Here is a 12,877-nt window from a genome sequence, read left to right on the forward strand (position 1 = left end):
TCTACACCGCTATCTGTATAATCATGGAAATATCTCCACCGCTATCTGTATAAACATGGAAATATATACACCTCTATCTGTATAAACAAGAAATATCTACACCGCCATCTATATAAACATGGAAATATCTACATCACTATCTGTATAAACAGGGAAATAGCCACAATGCTGTCTGTATAAACATGGAAATAACTACACCGCTATCTGTATAAACCTGGAAATATCTACACCGCCATATGCATAAACATGGAAATATCTACAGAGTTGTCTGAATAAACATGGAAATATCTACACCACTATCTGTATAAACATGGAAATACCTACACGGCCATCAGTATTAACATGGAAATATCTAAACAGCCATCTCTATAAACATGGAAATATCTACATTGCTATCAGTATACACATGGAAATAGCCAAACCGCTATCTGTATAAACTTGGAAATACCTACACCACTATCTGTAGAAACATAGAAATATCTACACCACTATGTGTATAAACATGGAAATACCTACACTGCTATCTGTATAAACTTGGAAATATCTACACCGCCATCTGTATAAACATGGAAATATCTACATCACTATCTGTTTAAACATGGAAATATCTACACCGCTATCTGTTTAAACATGGAAATATCTACACCGCTATCTGTATATACATGGAAATATCTACACCACTATCTGTATAAACATGGAAATACCTACATCGCTATCTCAATAAACATGGAAATATCTCCACCGATATCTCTATAAACTTGGAAATATCTACACCGCTATCTTTATAAACATGGAAATAACTACACCACTGTCTGTATAAACATGGAAATATCTATAACACTATCTGTGTAAACATGGAAATATCTACACAGCTGTCTGTGTAAACAAGGAAATATGTACACCGCTATCTGTGTAAAGATGGAAATATTTACATCACTATCTGAATAAACATGGAAATATCTACACCGCTATCTCTATAAACATGGAAATATCTACAACGCTATCTGTATAAACATAGAAATGTCTACACCGATATCTGTATAAACATGGAAATAACTACATGGCTATCTCTATAAACATGGAAAGAACAACACCGCCATCTGTATAAACATGGAATTACCTACACAGTCATCTGTATAAACATGGAAATACCTACACTGCTATCTGTATAAACATGGAAATATCTACACAGCCATCTGTATAAACATGGAAATATCTACACCACTATCTGTATTAACATGGAAATAGCCACACCGCTATCTGTATAAACATGGAAATATCTACACCGCCATCTGTAAAAACATGGAAATATCTACACAGTCATCTGCATAAACTTGGATATATCTACACCTCCATCTGTATACACATGGAAATATCTACACTGCCATCTGTATACACATGGAAATATCTACACAGCCATCTGTATAAACATGGAATTATCTACACCGCTATCTCTATAAACATGGAAATACCTTCACCGCTATCTGTATAAACTTGGAAATATCTACACCGCTATCTGTATAAACATGGAAATATCTACACCGCAGTCTCTGTAAACATGGAAATATGTACACCGCTATCTGTATAAACATGGAAATATCTACACCGCTATCTCTATAAATATGGAAATATCTACACCACGATGTGCATAAACATTGAAATATCTACACCGCTATCTGCATAAACATGGAAATATCTCCACCGCTATCTGTAATCATGGAAATCTATACACCGCTATCTGTATAAACATGGAAATATCTACACCACCATCTGTATAAACATGGAAATATCTACATCACTATCTGTAAAAACATGGAAATAGCCACACCGCTATCTGTATAAACATTGAAATACCTACACCGCTATCTGTATAAACATGGAAATATCTACAACGCCATCTGCATAAACATGGAAATACCTACAGAATCAACTGAATAAATATGGAAATATCTACACCACTATCTGTACAAACATGGAAATATCTACACCGCAGTCTCTGTAAACATGGAAATATGTACACCACTATCTGTATAAACATGGAAATATCTTCACCGCAGTCTTTGTAAACACGGAAATATGTACACCACTATCTGTATAAACATGGAAATATCTACACTGCTATCTGTATAAACATGGAAATATGTACACCACGATCTGCATAAACATTTAAATATCTACACCGCTATCTGTATAAACATGGAAATATCCCCACCGCTATCTGTATAAACGTGGAAATCTAAACACAGCTATCTGTATAAACATGGAAATATCTACACCGCCATCTGTATAAACATGGAAATATCTACATCACTGTCTGTATAAACATGGAAATAGACACACCACTATCTGTATAAACATGGAAATACCTACACTGCTATCTGTATAAACCTGGAAATATCTACACCGCCATCTGCATAAACATGGAAATACCTTCCGAATTATCTGAATAAACATGGAAATATCTACACCACTATCTCTATAAACATGGAAATACCTACACGGCCATCAGTATAAACATGGAAATATCTAAACAGCCATCTCTGTAAACATGGAAATATCTACATTGCTATCAGTATAAACATGGAAATAGCCAAACCGCTATCTGTATAAACTTGGAAATACCTACACCAGTATCTGTAGAAACATAGATATATCTACACCACTATGTGTATAAACATGGAAATACCTACACCGCTATCTGTATAAACTTGGAAATATCTACACCGCCATCTGTATAAACATGGAAATATCTACATCATTATCTGTATAAACATGGAAATAACTACACTGCTATCTGTTTAAACATGTAAATATCTACACCGCTATCTGTATATACATGGAAATATCTACACCACTATCTGTATAAACATGGAAATATCTACATCGGTATCTCTATAAACATGGAAATATCTCCACTGATATCTCTATAAACTTGGAAATATGTACACCGATCTCTTTATAAACATGGAAATAACTTCACCGCTATCTGTATAAATATGGAAATATCTACACCACGATCTGCATAAACATTTAAATATCTACACCGCTATCTGTATAAACATGGAAATATCTACACCACTATCTGTATAAACATGGAAATACCTACACGGCCATCAGTATAAACATGGAAATATCTAAACAGCCATCTCTGTAAACATGGAAATATCTACATTGCTATCAGTATAAACATGGAAATGGCCAAACCGCTATCTGTATAAACTTGGAAATACCTACACCAGTATCTGTAGAAACATAGAAATACCTACACCACTATGTGTATAAACATGGAAATAACTACAACGCTATCTGTATAAACTTGGAAATATCTACACCGTCATCTGTATAAACATGGAAATATCTACATCACTATCTGTATAAACATGGAAATATCTACACCGCTATCTCTATAAACATGGAAATACCTTCACCGCTATCTGTATAAACTTGGAAATATCTACACTGCTATCTGTATAAACATGGAAATATCTACACCGCAGTCTCTGTAAACATGGAAATACGTACACCGCTATCTGTATAAACATGGAAATATCTACACCGCTGTATGTAGAAATATGGAAATATCTACACCACGATGTGCATAAACATTTAAATATCTACACCGCTATCTGCATAAACATGGAAATATCTCCACCGCTATCTGTATAAACATGGAAATCTATACACCGCTATCTGTATAAACATGGAAATATCTACACCACCATCTGTATAAACATGGAAATATCTACGTCACTATCTGTATAAACATGGAAATAGCCACACCGCTATCTGTATAAACATGGAAATTCCTACACCGCTATCTGTATAAACATGGAAATATCTAAACAGCCATCTCTATAAACAAGTAAATATCTACATAACTATCAGTATAAACATGGAAATAGCCAAACCGCTATCTGTATAAACTTGGAAATACCTACACCAGTATGTGTAGAAACATAGAAATATCTACACCACTATGTGTATAAACATGGAAATACCTACACCGCTATCTGTATAAACTTGGAAATATCTACACCGCCATCTGTATAAACATGGAAATATCTACATCATTATCTGTATAAACATGGAAATTTCTATTTCGCTATCTGTTTAAACATGGAAATATCTACACCGCTATCTGTATATACATGGAAATATCTACAATACTATCTGTATAAACATGGAAATATCTACGTCGCTTTCTCTATAAACATGGAAATATCTCCACGGATATCTTTATAAAATTGGAAATATCTACACCGCTATCTGTATAAATATGGAAATATCTACACCACGATCTGCATAAACATTGAAATATCTACACTGCTATCTGTATACACATGGAAATATCTACTCCGCTATCTGTATAAACATGGAAATATCTATAACACTATCTGTGTAAACATGGAAATATCTACACAGCTATCTGTGTAAACAAGGAAATATGTATACCGCTATCTGTGTAAACATGGAAATATGTACACCGCTATCTGTATAAACATGGAAATATCTACACCGCTATATGTATAAACTTGGAAATATCTACACTGCGATCTGCATAAACATGGAAATATCTACATCACTATCTGTATAAACATGGAAATACCTACACCGCTATCTGTTTAAACATGGAAATACCTACACTGCAATCAGAGCAAATATGGAAATATCTCTACCGCTATCCCTATAAACATGGAAATGTCTACATCGCCATCTCTATAAACTTGGAAATATCTACACCGCCATCTGCATAATCATGGAAATATCTACACCGCCATGTGCATAAACATGGAAATATCTACACTGCCATCTGTATAAACATGGAAATATCTAGAGTGCCATCTCTATAAAGATGGAAATATCTACAACGCGAGCTGTATGAACATGGAAATATCTACACAAAGATCTGTATAAACATGGAAATATCTAAATCGCTATGTGTATAAACATGGAAATATCTTCACTGCCATCTGTATACACATAGAAATATTTACCTCACCATCTGTATAAACATGGAAATATCAACACAGTCATCTGTATAAACATGGAAATATCGGCACTGCCATCTGTATATACTTGGAAATATCTACACAGCCATCTGTATAAAAATGGAAATATCTACACTGCCATCTGAATAAACATGGAAATATCTACACCGCTATCTCTATAAACATGGAAATATCTACACCGCTATCTCTGTAAACATGGAAATAATTACACCGCCATCTATAAAAACATGGAAGTATTTACACAGTCATCTGTATAAACATGGAAATATCTACTCCACCATCTCTATCAATATGGAAATATCTACACTGCCATCTCCATACACATGGAAATATCTACACAAACATCTGTGTAAACATAGAAATATCTACAACGCTATCTCTAAATACATGGAAATACCTAAACAGCTATCTCTATAAACATGGAAATATCTACATCGCCTTATATATAAACATGGAAATATCTCCACCGCCATCTTTATAAAAATGAAAATATCTACACTGCCTTCTCCATAAACATGGAAATGCCTACACCGCCATCTGTATAAAGATGGAAATATCTGCACTGCCATCTGTATAAAGATGGAAATATCTACACCGGAAGCTGTATGAACATAGAAATATCTACACAATAATCTGTATAAACATGGAAATATCTACACCGCTATCTGTATAAACATGGAAATATCTACACCGCCATCTGTATAAACATGGAAATATCTCCACCGCAATCGGTATAAACATGTAAATATCTACACCGCTATCTGTATATACATGGAAATATCTACACCGCTATCTGCATAAACATGGAAATACAAACACCGCTATCTGTATAAACAAGGAAATATCTATACCGCTATCTGTATAAACAGGGAAATATCTACACCGCGATCTGTATAAACATGGAAATATCTACTCCGCAGTCTGTATAAACATATAAATATCTACACCACTATCTGTATAAACATGGGAATATCTGCACCACTCTCTGTATAAATATGGAAATATATACACCTATATCCATATAAACATGGAAATATTTACACCGCTATCTGTATAACCTTGGAAATACCTACAACGCTTTCTGTATAAACATGGAAATGTCTACACCACCATCTGTAAAAACATGGAAATATCTACACAGTTATCTGCATAAACATGGAAATGTTTACACTGCCATCTGCATTCACATGGAAATACCTTCACAGCCATCTGTATAAACATGGAAATATGTAGACCGCTATCTCTATAAACATGGAAATACCTTCACCGCCATCTGCATAAACATGGAAATATCTACAGTGCGCTCTGCATAAAGATGAATGTATCTACATCACGAGCTGTGTAAACATGGAAATATCCACCCCGCCATCTGTATAAACATGGAAATATCTACACTGCCAGCTGTAGAAAGATGGAAATATCTACACCGCGATCTGTAAAAGCATGGAACTATCTACACTGCTATCTCTATAAACATGGAAACATCTACACCGCTATCTGTATAAACATGGAAATATCTACAACGCTATCCATAAAAACATGTAAATACCTACACCGCTAGCTCAATAAACGTGCAAATATGTACACCGCAATCCCTATAAACATGGAAATGTCTACACCGCCATCTCTATAAACTTGGAAATATCTACACCGCCATCTACGTAAACATGGAAATATCTACACCGCCATGTGCATATACATGGAAATAACTACACTGCCATCTGTAAAAACATGGAAATATCCAGACTGCCAGCTCTATAAAGATGGAAATATCTACACTGCCATCTGTATAAACATGGAAATATTTTCCTCGCCATCTGTATAAACATGGAAATATCAAAACAGTCATGTCAATAAACATGGAAATATCTGCACTGCCATCTGTATAAACATGGAAATATATACACCACGATCTGTATAAACATGGAAATATCTCCTCCGCTATCTGTATATACATGGAAATATCTACACAGCTTTCTGTGTAAACATGGAAATATGTACACCACTATCTCTATAAACATGGAAATATCAACATCGTTATCTGTATAAGCATGGAAATATCTTCACAGTTATCTGTATAAACATGGAAATATCTACACAGCTATCTCTATAAACATGGAAATATCTACACTGCCATCTCTATAAACTTTTAAATATCTACACCGCCATCTATAAAAACATTGAAATATCTACAAAGTCATGTGTATAAACACGGAAATATGTACACTGCCATCTCTATGCACATGGAAATACCTACACAGCCATCTGTATAAACATGGAAATATCTACACAACTATCTTTATAAACATCGAAATACCTACACCGATATCTCTATAAACATGGAAATATCTACACCGCTATCTCTATAAACATGGATATATCTACAACGCCATCTGTATAAACATGAAAATAACTACACCGCAATCTCCATAAACATGGAAATAACTAAATCGCCATCTGTGTAGACATGGAAATATCTACACCGCTATCTGTATAAACATGGAAATATCTACACCGATATCCCTATAAACATGGAAATAGATACACTGCTATCCCTATAAACAAGGAAATATCAACACCGCTATCTGTATAAACATGGAAATATCTACACCACCAACTATGTAAACATGGAAATTTCTACACCGCCATCTGCATAAACATGGAAATGCCTGCACCGCCATCTGTATAAACATGGAAATACCAACACTGCCATCTGTATACACATGGAAGTATCTACACAGCCGTCTGTATAAACATGAAAATATCTACACCGCCATCTGTAAAAACATGGAAATATCTACAAAGTCTTCTGTATAAATATGGAAATATCTACACTGCAGTCTCTATACACATGGAAATACCAACACTGCCATCTGTATATACATGGAAATATCTACACCACGAGCTGTATAAACATGGAAATATATACACCGCTATCTGTATAAACATGGAAATACCAACACCACTATCTGTATTAACATGGAAGTATCTACACCGCTATCTGTATAAACATGGAAATATCTAAACTGCTATCTGTAGAAAGATGGAAATATCTACAGCACGATCTGTATAAACATGAAAATATCTACACCGCTATCTGTATAAACATGGAAATATCTACACTGCCATCTGTAGAAAGATGGAAATATCTACAGCACGATCTGTATAAACATGAAAATATCTACACCGCTATCTGTATAAACATGGAAATATCTAAAACATGATCTTTATAAACATGGTAATATTTTCAATGCCTTCTGTACAAACTTGGAAATACCTACACAGCCATCTCTATAAACATGGAAATCTCAACATCGCTATATGTATAATCTTGGAAATAGCCACACCGCTATCTGTATAAACATGGAAATTTCTAAACCGCCATCTGATAAAACATGGAAATACCCACACAGTCATCTGTATAAACATGGAAATATCTACACCTCCATCTGCATAAACATGGAAATATCTACACTGCCATCTGTATACACATGTAAATATTTACACAGCCATCTGTGTAAACATGGAAATATCTACACGGCTATCTCTATAAACATGGAAATCCCTACACCACTATCTGTATAAACATGGAAATATCTTCACTGCTATCTGTATAAACATGGAAATATCTACACCGCTATCTGTACAAACTTGGAAATATTTACACCGCTATCTGAATAACCTTGGAAATTACTACACCGCTATCTATATAAATATGGATATATCTACAATGCTATCTCTATAAACTAGGAAATGTCTACAACGCTATCTGTATAAACATGGAAATATCTACATGGATATCTCTATAAACATGCAAATATCTACACCACCATGTGTATAAACATGGAAATATCTACACTGCTATCTGTATAAACATGGAAATAGCCACATCGCTTTCAGTATAAACATGGAAATACCCACACCGCTATCTGTATAAACATGGAAATATTTAAACCGCCGTCTGAAAAAACATGCAAATATCTACACGGCTATCTATATGAATATGGAAATATCTACAATGCTATCTCTATAAACATAGAAATACCTACACAGCTATCTGTATAAACATGGAAATATCTACACTGCCATCTGTATAAACATGGAAATACCTACACAGTCATCTGTATAAACATGGAAATATCTACACAGCCATCTCTATAAACATGGAAATATCTACATCGCTATCTGTATAAACATGGAAACATCCACACCGCTATCTCTATAAACATGGAAATATATACACTGCCATCTGTAAAAACATGGAAATATCTACACATTCATCTATATAAACATGGAAATATCTACACCTGCATCTGTATAAACATGGAAATATATACACTGCCATCTGTATTCACATGGAAATATCTACAACGCTATCTGTATAAACTGGGAAATATCTACACCGCTATCTGCATAAATATGGATATATCTACACCGCTATCCCTATAAACATGGAAATACCTACACCACTATCTGTATAAACATGGAAATATCTACACCGCTCTCTGTATAAACATGGAAATATCTTCACCGCTATTAGTATATACTTGGAAATATCTACAAGGCTATCTGTATAAATATGGATATATATACACCGCTATCTCTATAAACTTGGAAATGTCTACACCGCTATCTATATAAACATGGAAGTATCTACAAGGATATCTCTATAAACATGGAAATATCTACACCGCCGTCTCTATAAACATGGAAATACCTACAGAGTCATCTGTATAAACATGGAAATATCTACATCACTATCTGTATAAACATGGAAATATCTACACCGCTATCTGTATAAACTTGGAAATATTTACACCGCTATCTGAATAACCTTGGAAATATCTTCACGGCTATCTGTATAAATATTGATATATCTACAATGCTATCTCTATAAGCTAGGAAATGTCTACAACGCTATCTGTATAAACATGGAAATATCTACAAGAATATCTCTATAAACATGGAAATATCTACACCGCCATGTGTATAAACATGGAAATATCTACACTGCTATCTGTATAAACATGGAAATAGCCACATCGCTATCAGTATAAACATGGAAATAGCCACACTGCTATCTGTATAAAAATGGAAATATTTAAACCGCCATCTGAAAAAACATGCAAATATCCACACGGCTATCAATATGAATATGGAAATATCTATATGGCTATCTCTATAAACATGGAAATATCTACACCGCCATCTGTATAAACATGAAAATACCTACACAGTCATCTGTATAAACATGGAAATATCTACACAGCCATACCTATAAACATGGAAATATCTACATTGCTATCTGTATAAACATCGAAATAGCCACACCGCTACCTGTATAAACATGGAAATATTTACACCGCCATCTGTAAAAACATGGAAATATCTACACATTCAACTATATAAACATGAAATTCTCTACACCTCCATCTGTATAAACATGGAAATATCTAAACTGCTATCTGTATAAACATGGAAATAGCCACATCGCTTTCGGTATAAACATGGTAATAGCCACACCGCTAACTGTATAAACATGGAAATATTTAAGCTGCCATCTGAAAAAACATGTAAATATCTACACGGCTATCTGTATGAATATGGAAATATCTACAATGCTATCTCTATAAACATGGAAATATCTACACAGCTATCTGTATAAACATGGATATATCTACACTGCCATCTGTATAAACATAGAAATACCTACACAGTCATCTGTATAAACATGGAAATATCTACACAGCCATCTCTATAAACATGGAAATATCTACATCGCTATCTGTATAAACATGGAAATAGCCACAACGCTATCTGTATAAACATGGAAATATCTACACCGCCATCTGTAAAAACATGGAAATATCTACATATTCATGTATATAATCATGGAAATATCTACACCTCCATCCGTATAAACATGGAAATATCTACACTGCCATCTGTATTCACATGGAAATATCTACAATGCTATATGTATAAACTGGGAAATATCTTCACCGCTATCTGTATAAATATGGATATCTCTACACCGCTATCCCTATAAACATGGAAATATCTACACCGCTATCTGTATAAACATGGAAATATCTACACCGCTATCTGTATAAACATGGAAATATCTATGCCGCCATGTGTAAAAGCAGGGAAATATCTACACCTACATCTGAATAAACATGGAAATATCTACACCGCTATATGTATAAACTTGGAAATATCTACACCGCTATCTCTATAAACGTGGGAATATCTACACTGCTATCTGTATAAACGTGAAAATATCTACACCGCTATCTCTGTAAACGTGGAAATATCTACTCCAATTTCTGTATAAACATGGAAATATCTACACCGCTATCTCTGTAAATGTGTAAACATTTAAACCGTTATCTGTGTAAACATGGAAATATTTACACTGCTATCTCTATGAACATGGAAATATTTACAACGCTATCTGTATAAACATGGAATTATCTCCACTGCTATCTGTATATACATGGAAATATCTACACCGCTATCTGTATAAACATGGAAATAACAACACCACTATCTGTATAAACATGGAAATAACAACACTACTATCTGTATAAACATGGAAGTATCTCCACTGCTGTCTGTATAAACATGGAAATATCTACACTGCTATCTGTATAAACATGGAAATATCTACACCGCTATCTTTATAAACATGGAAATATCTACACCGATAACTGTATAAACATGGAAATATCTACATCACTATCTGTATAAACCTGGAAATATCTCCACCGCTATCTCTATAAACATGGAAATATCTACACCGCAATCTTTATAAACATGGGAATATCTACACCTCTATCTGTATAAACATGGAATTATCTACAACACTATCTGTGTAAACATGGAAATATCTACACAGCTATCTGTGTAAACATGGAAATCTGTACACCACCATCCGTGTAAAGATGGAAATATCTACACCGCAATCTGTGCAATTTTGTAAATATCTACACTGCTATCTGTATAAACATGGAAATATCGACACCGCTATCTGTATAAACATGGAAATATCTACAGCGCTATCTGCATAAATATGGAAATATCTACACCGCTATCTCTATAAACTTGGAAATGTCTACATCGTTATCTGCATAAACTTGAAAATATCTACTTGGCTATCTCTATAAACATATAATTATCTACACCGCCATCTGTATAAACACGGAAATACCTTCACAGTCATCTGTATAAACACGGAAATAACTTCACCACTATCTGTATAAACATGGAAATATCTACACTGCCATCAGGATAATCATGGAAATATCTACACAGTCATCTCTATAAACATGGAAATATCTACACCTCCATCTGTATAAACATGGAAATATCTACACCGCTATCTGTGAAAAGATGGATATATCTACACCGCAATATGTGCAAAGATGGAAATACCTACACCGCTCTCTGTGTAAACATGGAAATATCTACACCGCTGTCTGTATAAACATGGAAATATCTACACCGCTATCTGTATAAACATGGAAATATCTACAGCGCTATCTGCATAAATATGGAAATATCTACACCGCTATCTCTATAAACTTGGAAATGTCTACATCGTTATCTGCATAAACTTGAAAATATCTACTTGGCTATCTCTATAAACATATAATTATCTACACCGCCATCTGTATAAACACGGAAATACCTTCACAGTCATCTGTATAAACACGGAAATAACTTCACCACTATCTGTATAAACATGGAAATATCTACACTGCCATCAGGATAATCATGGAAATATGTACACAGTCATCTCTATAAACATGGAAATATCTACACCTCCATCTGTATAAACATGGAAATATCTACACCGCTATCTG

The sequence above is a fragment of the Pan paniscus genome, chromosome 6, assembly GCF_029289425.2.
Source record: "Pan paniscus chromosome 6, NHGRI_mPanPan1-v2.0_pri, whole genome shotgun sequence".
NCBI classification, from domain to species: Eukaryota; Metazoa; Chordata; class Mammalia; order Primates; family Hominidae; genus Pan; species Pan paniscus.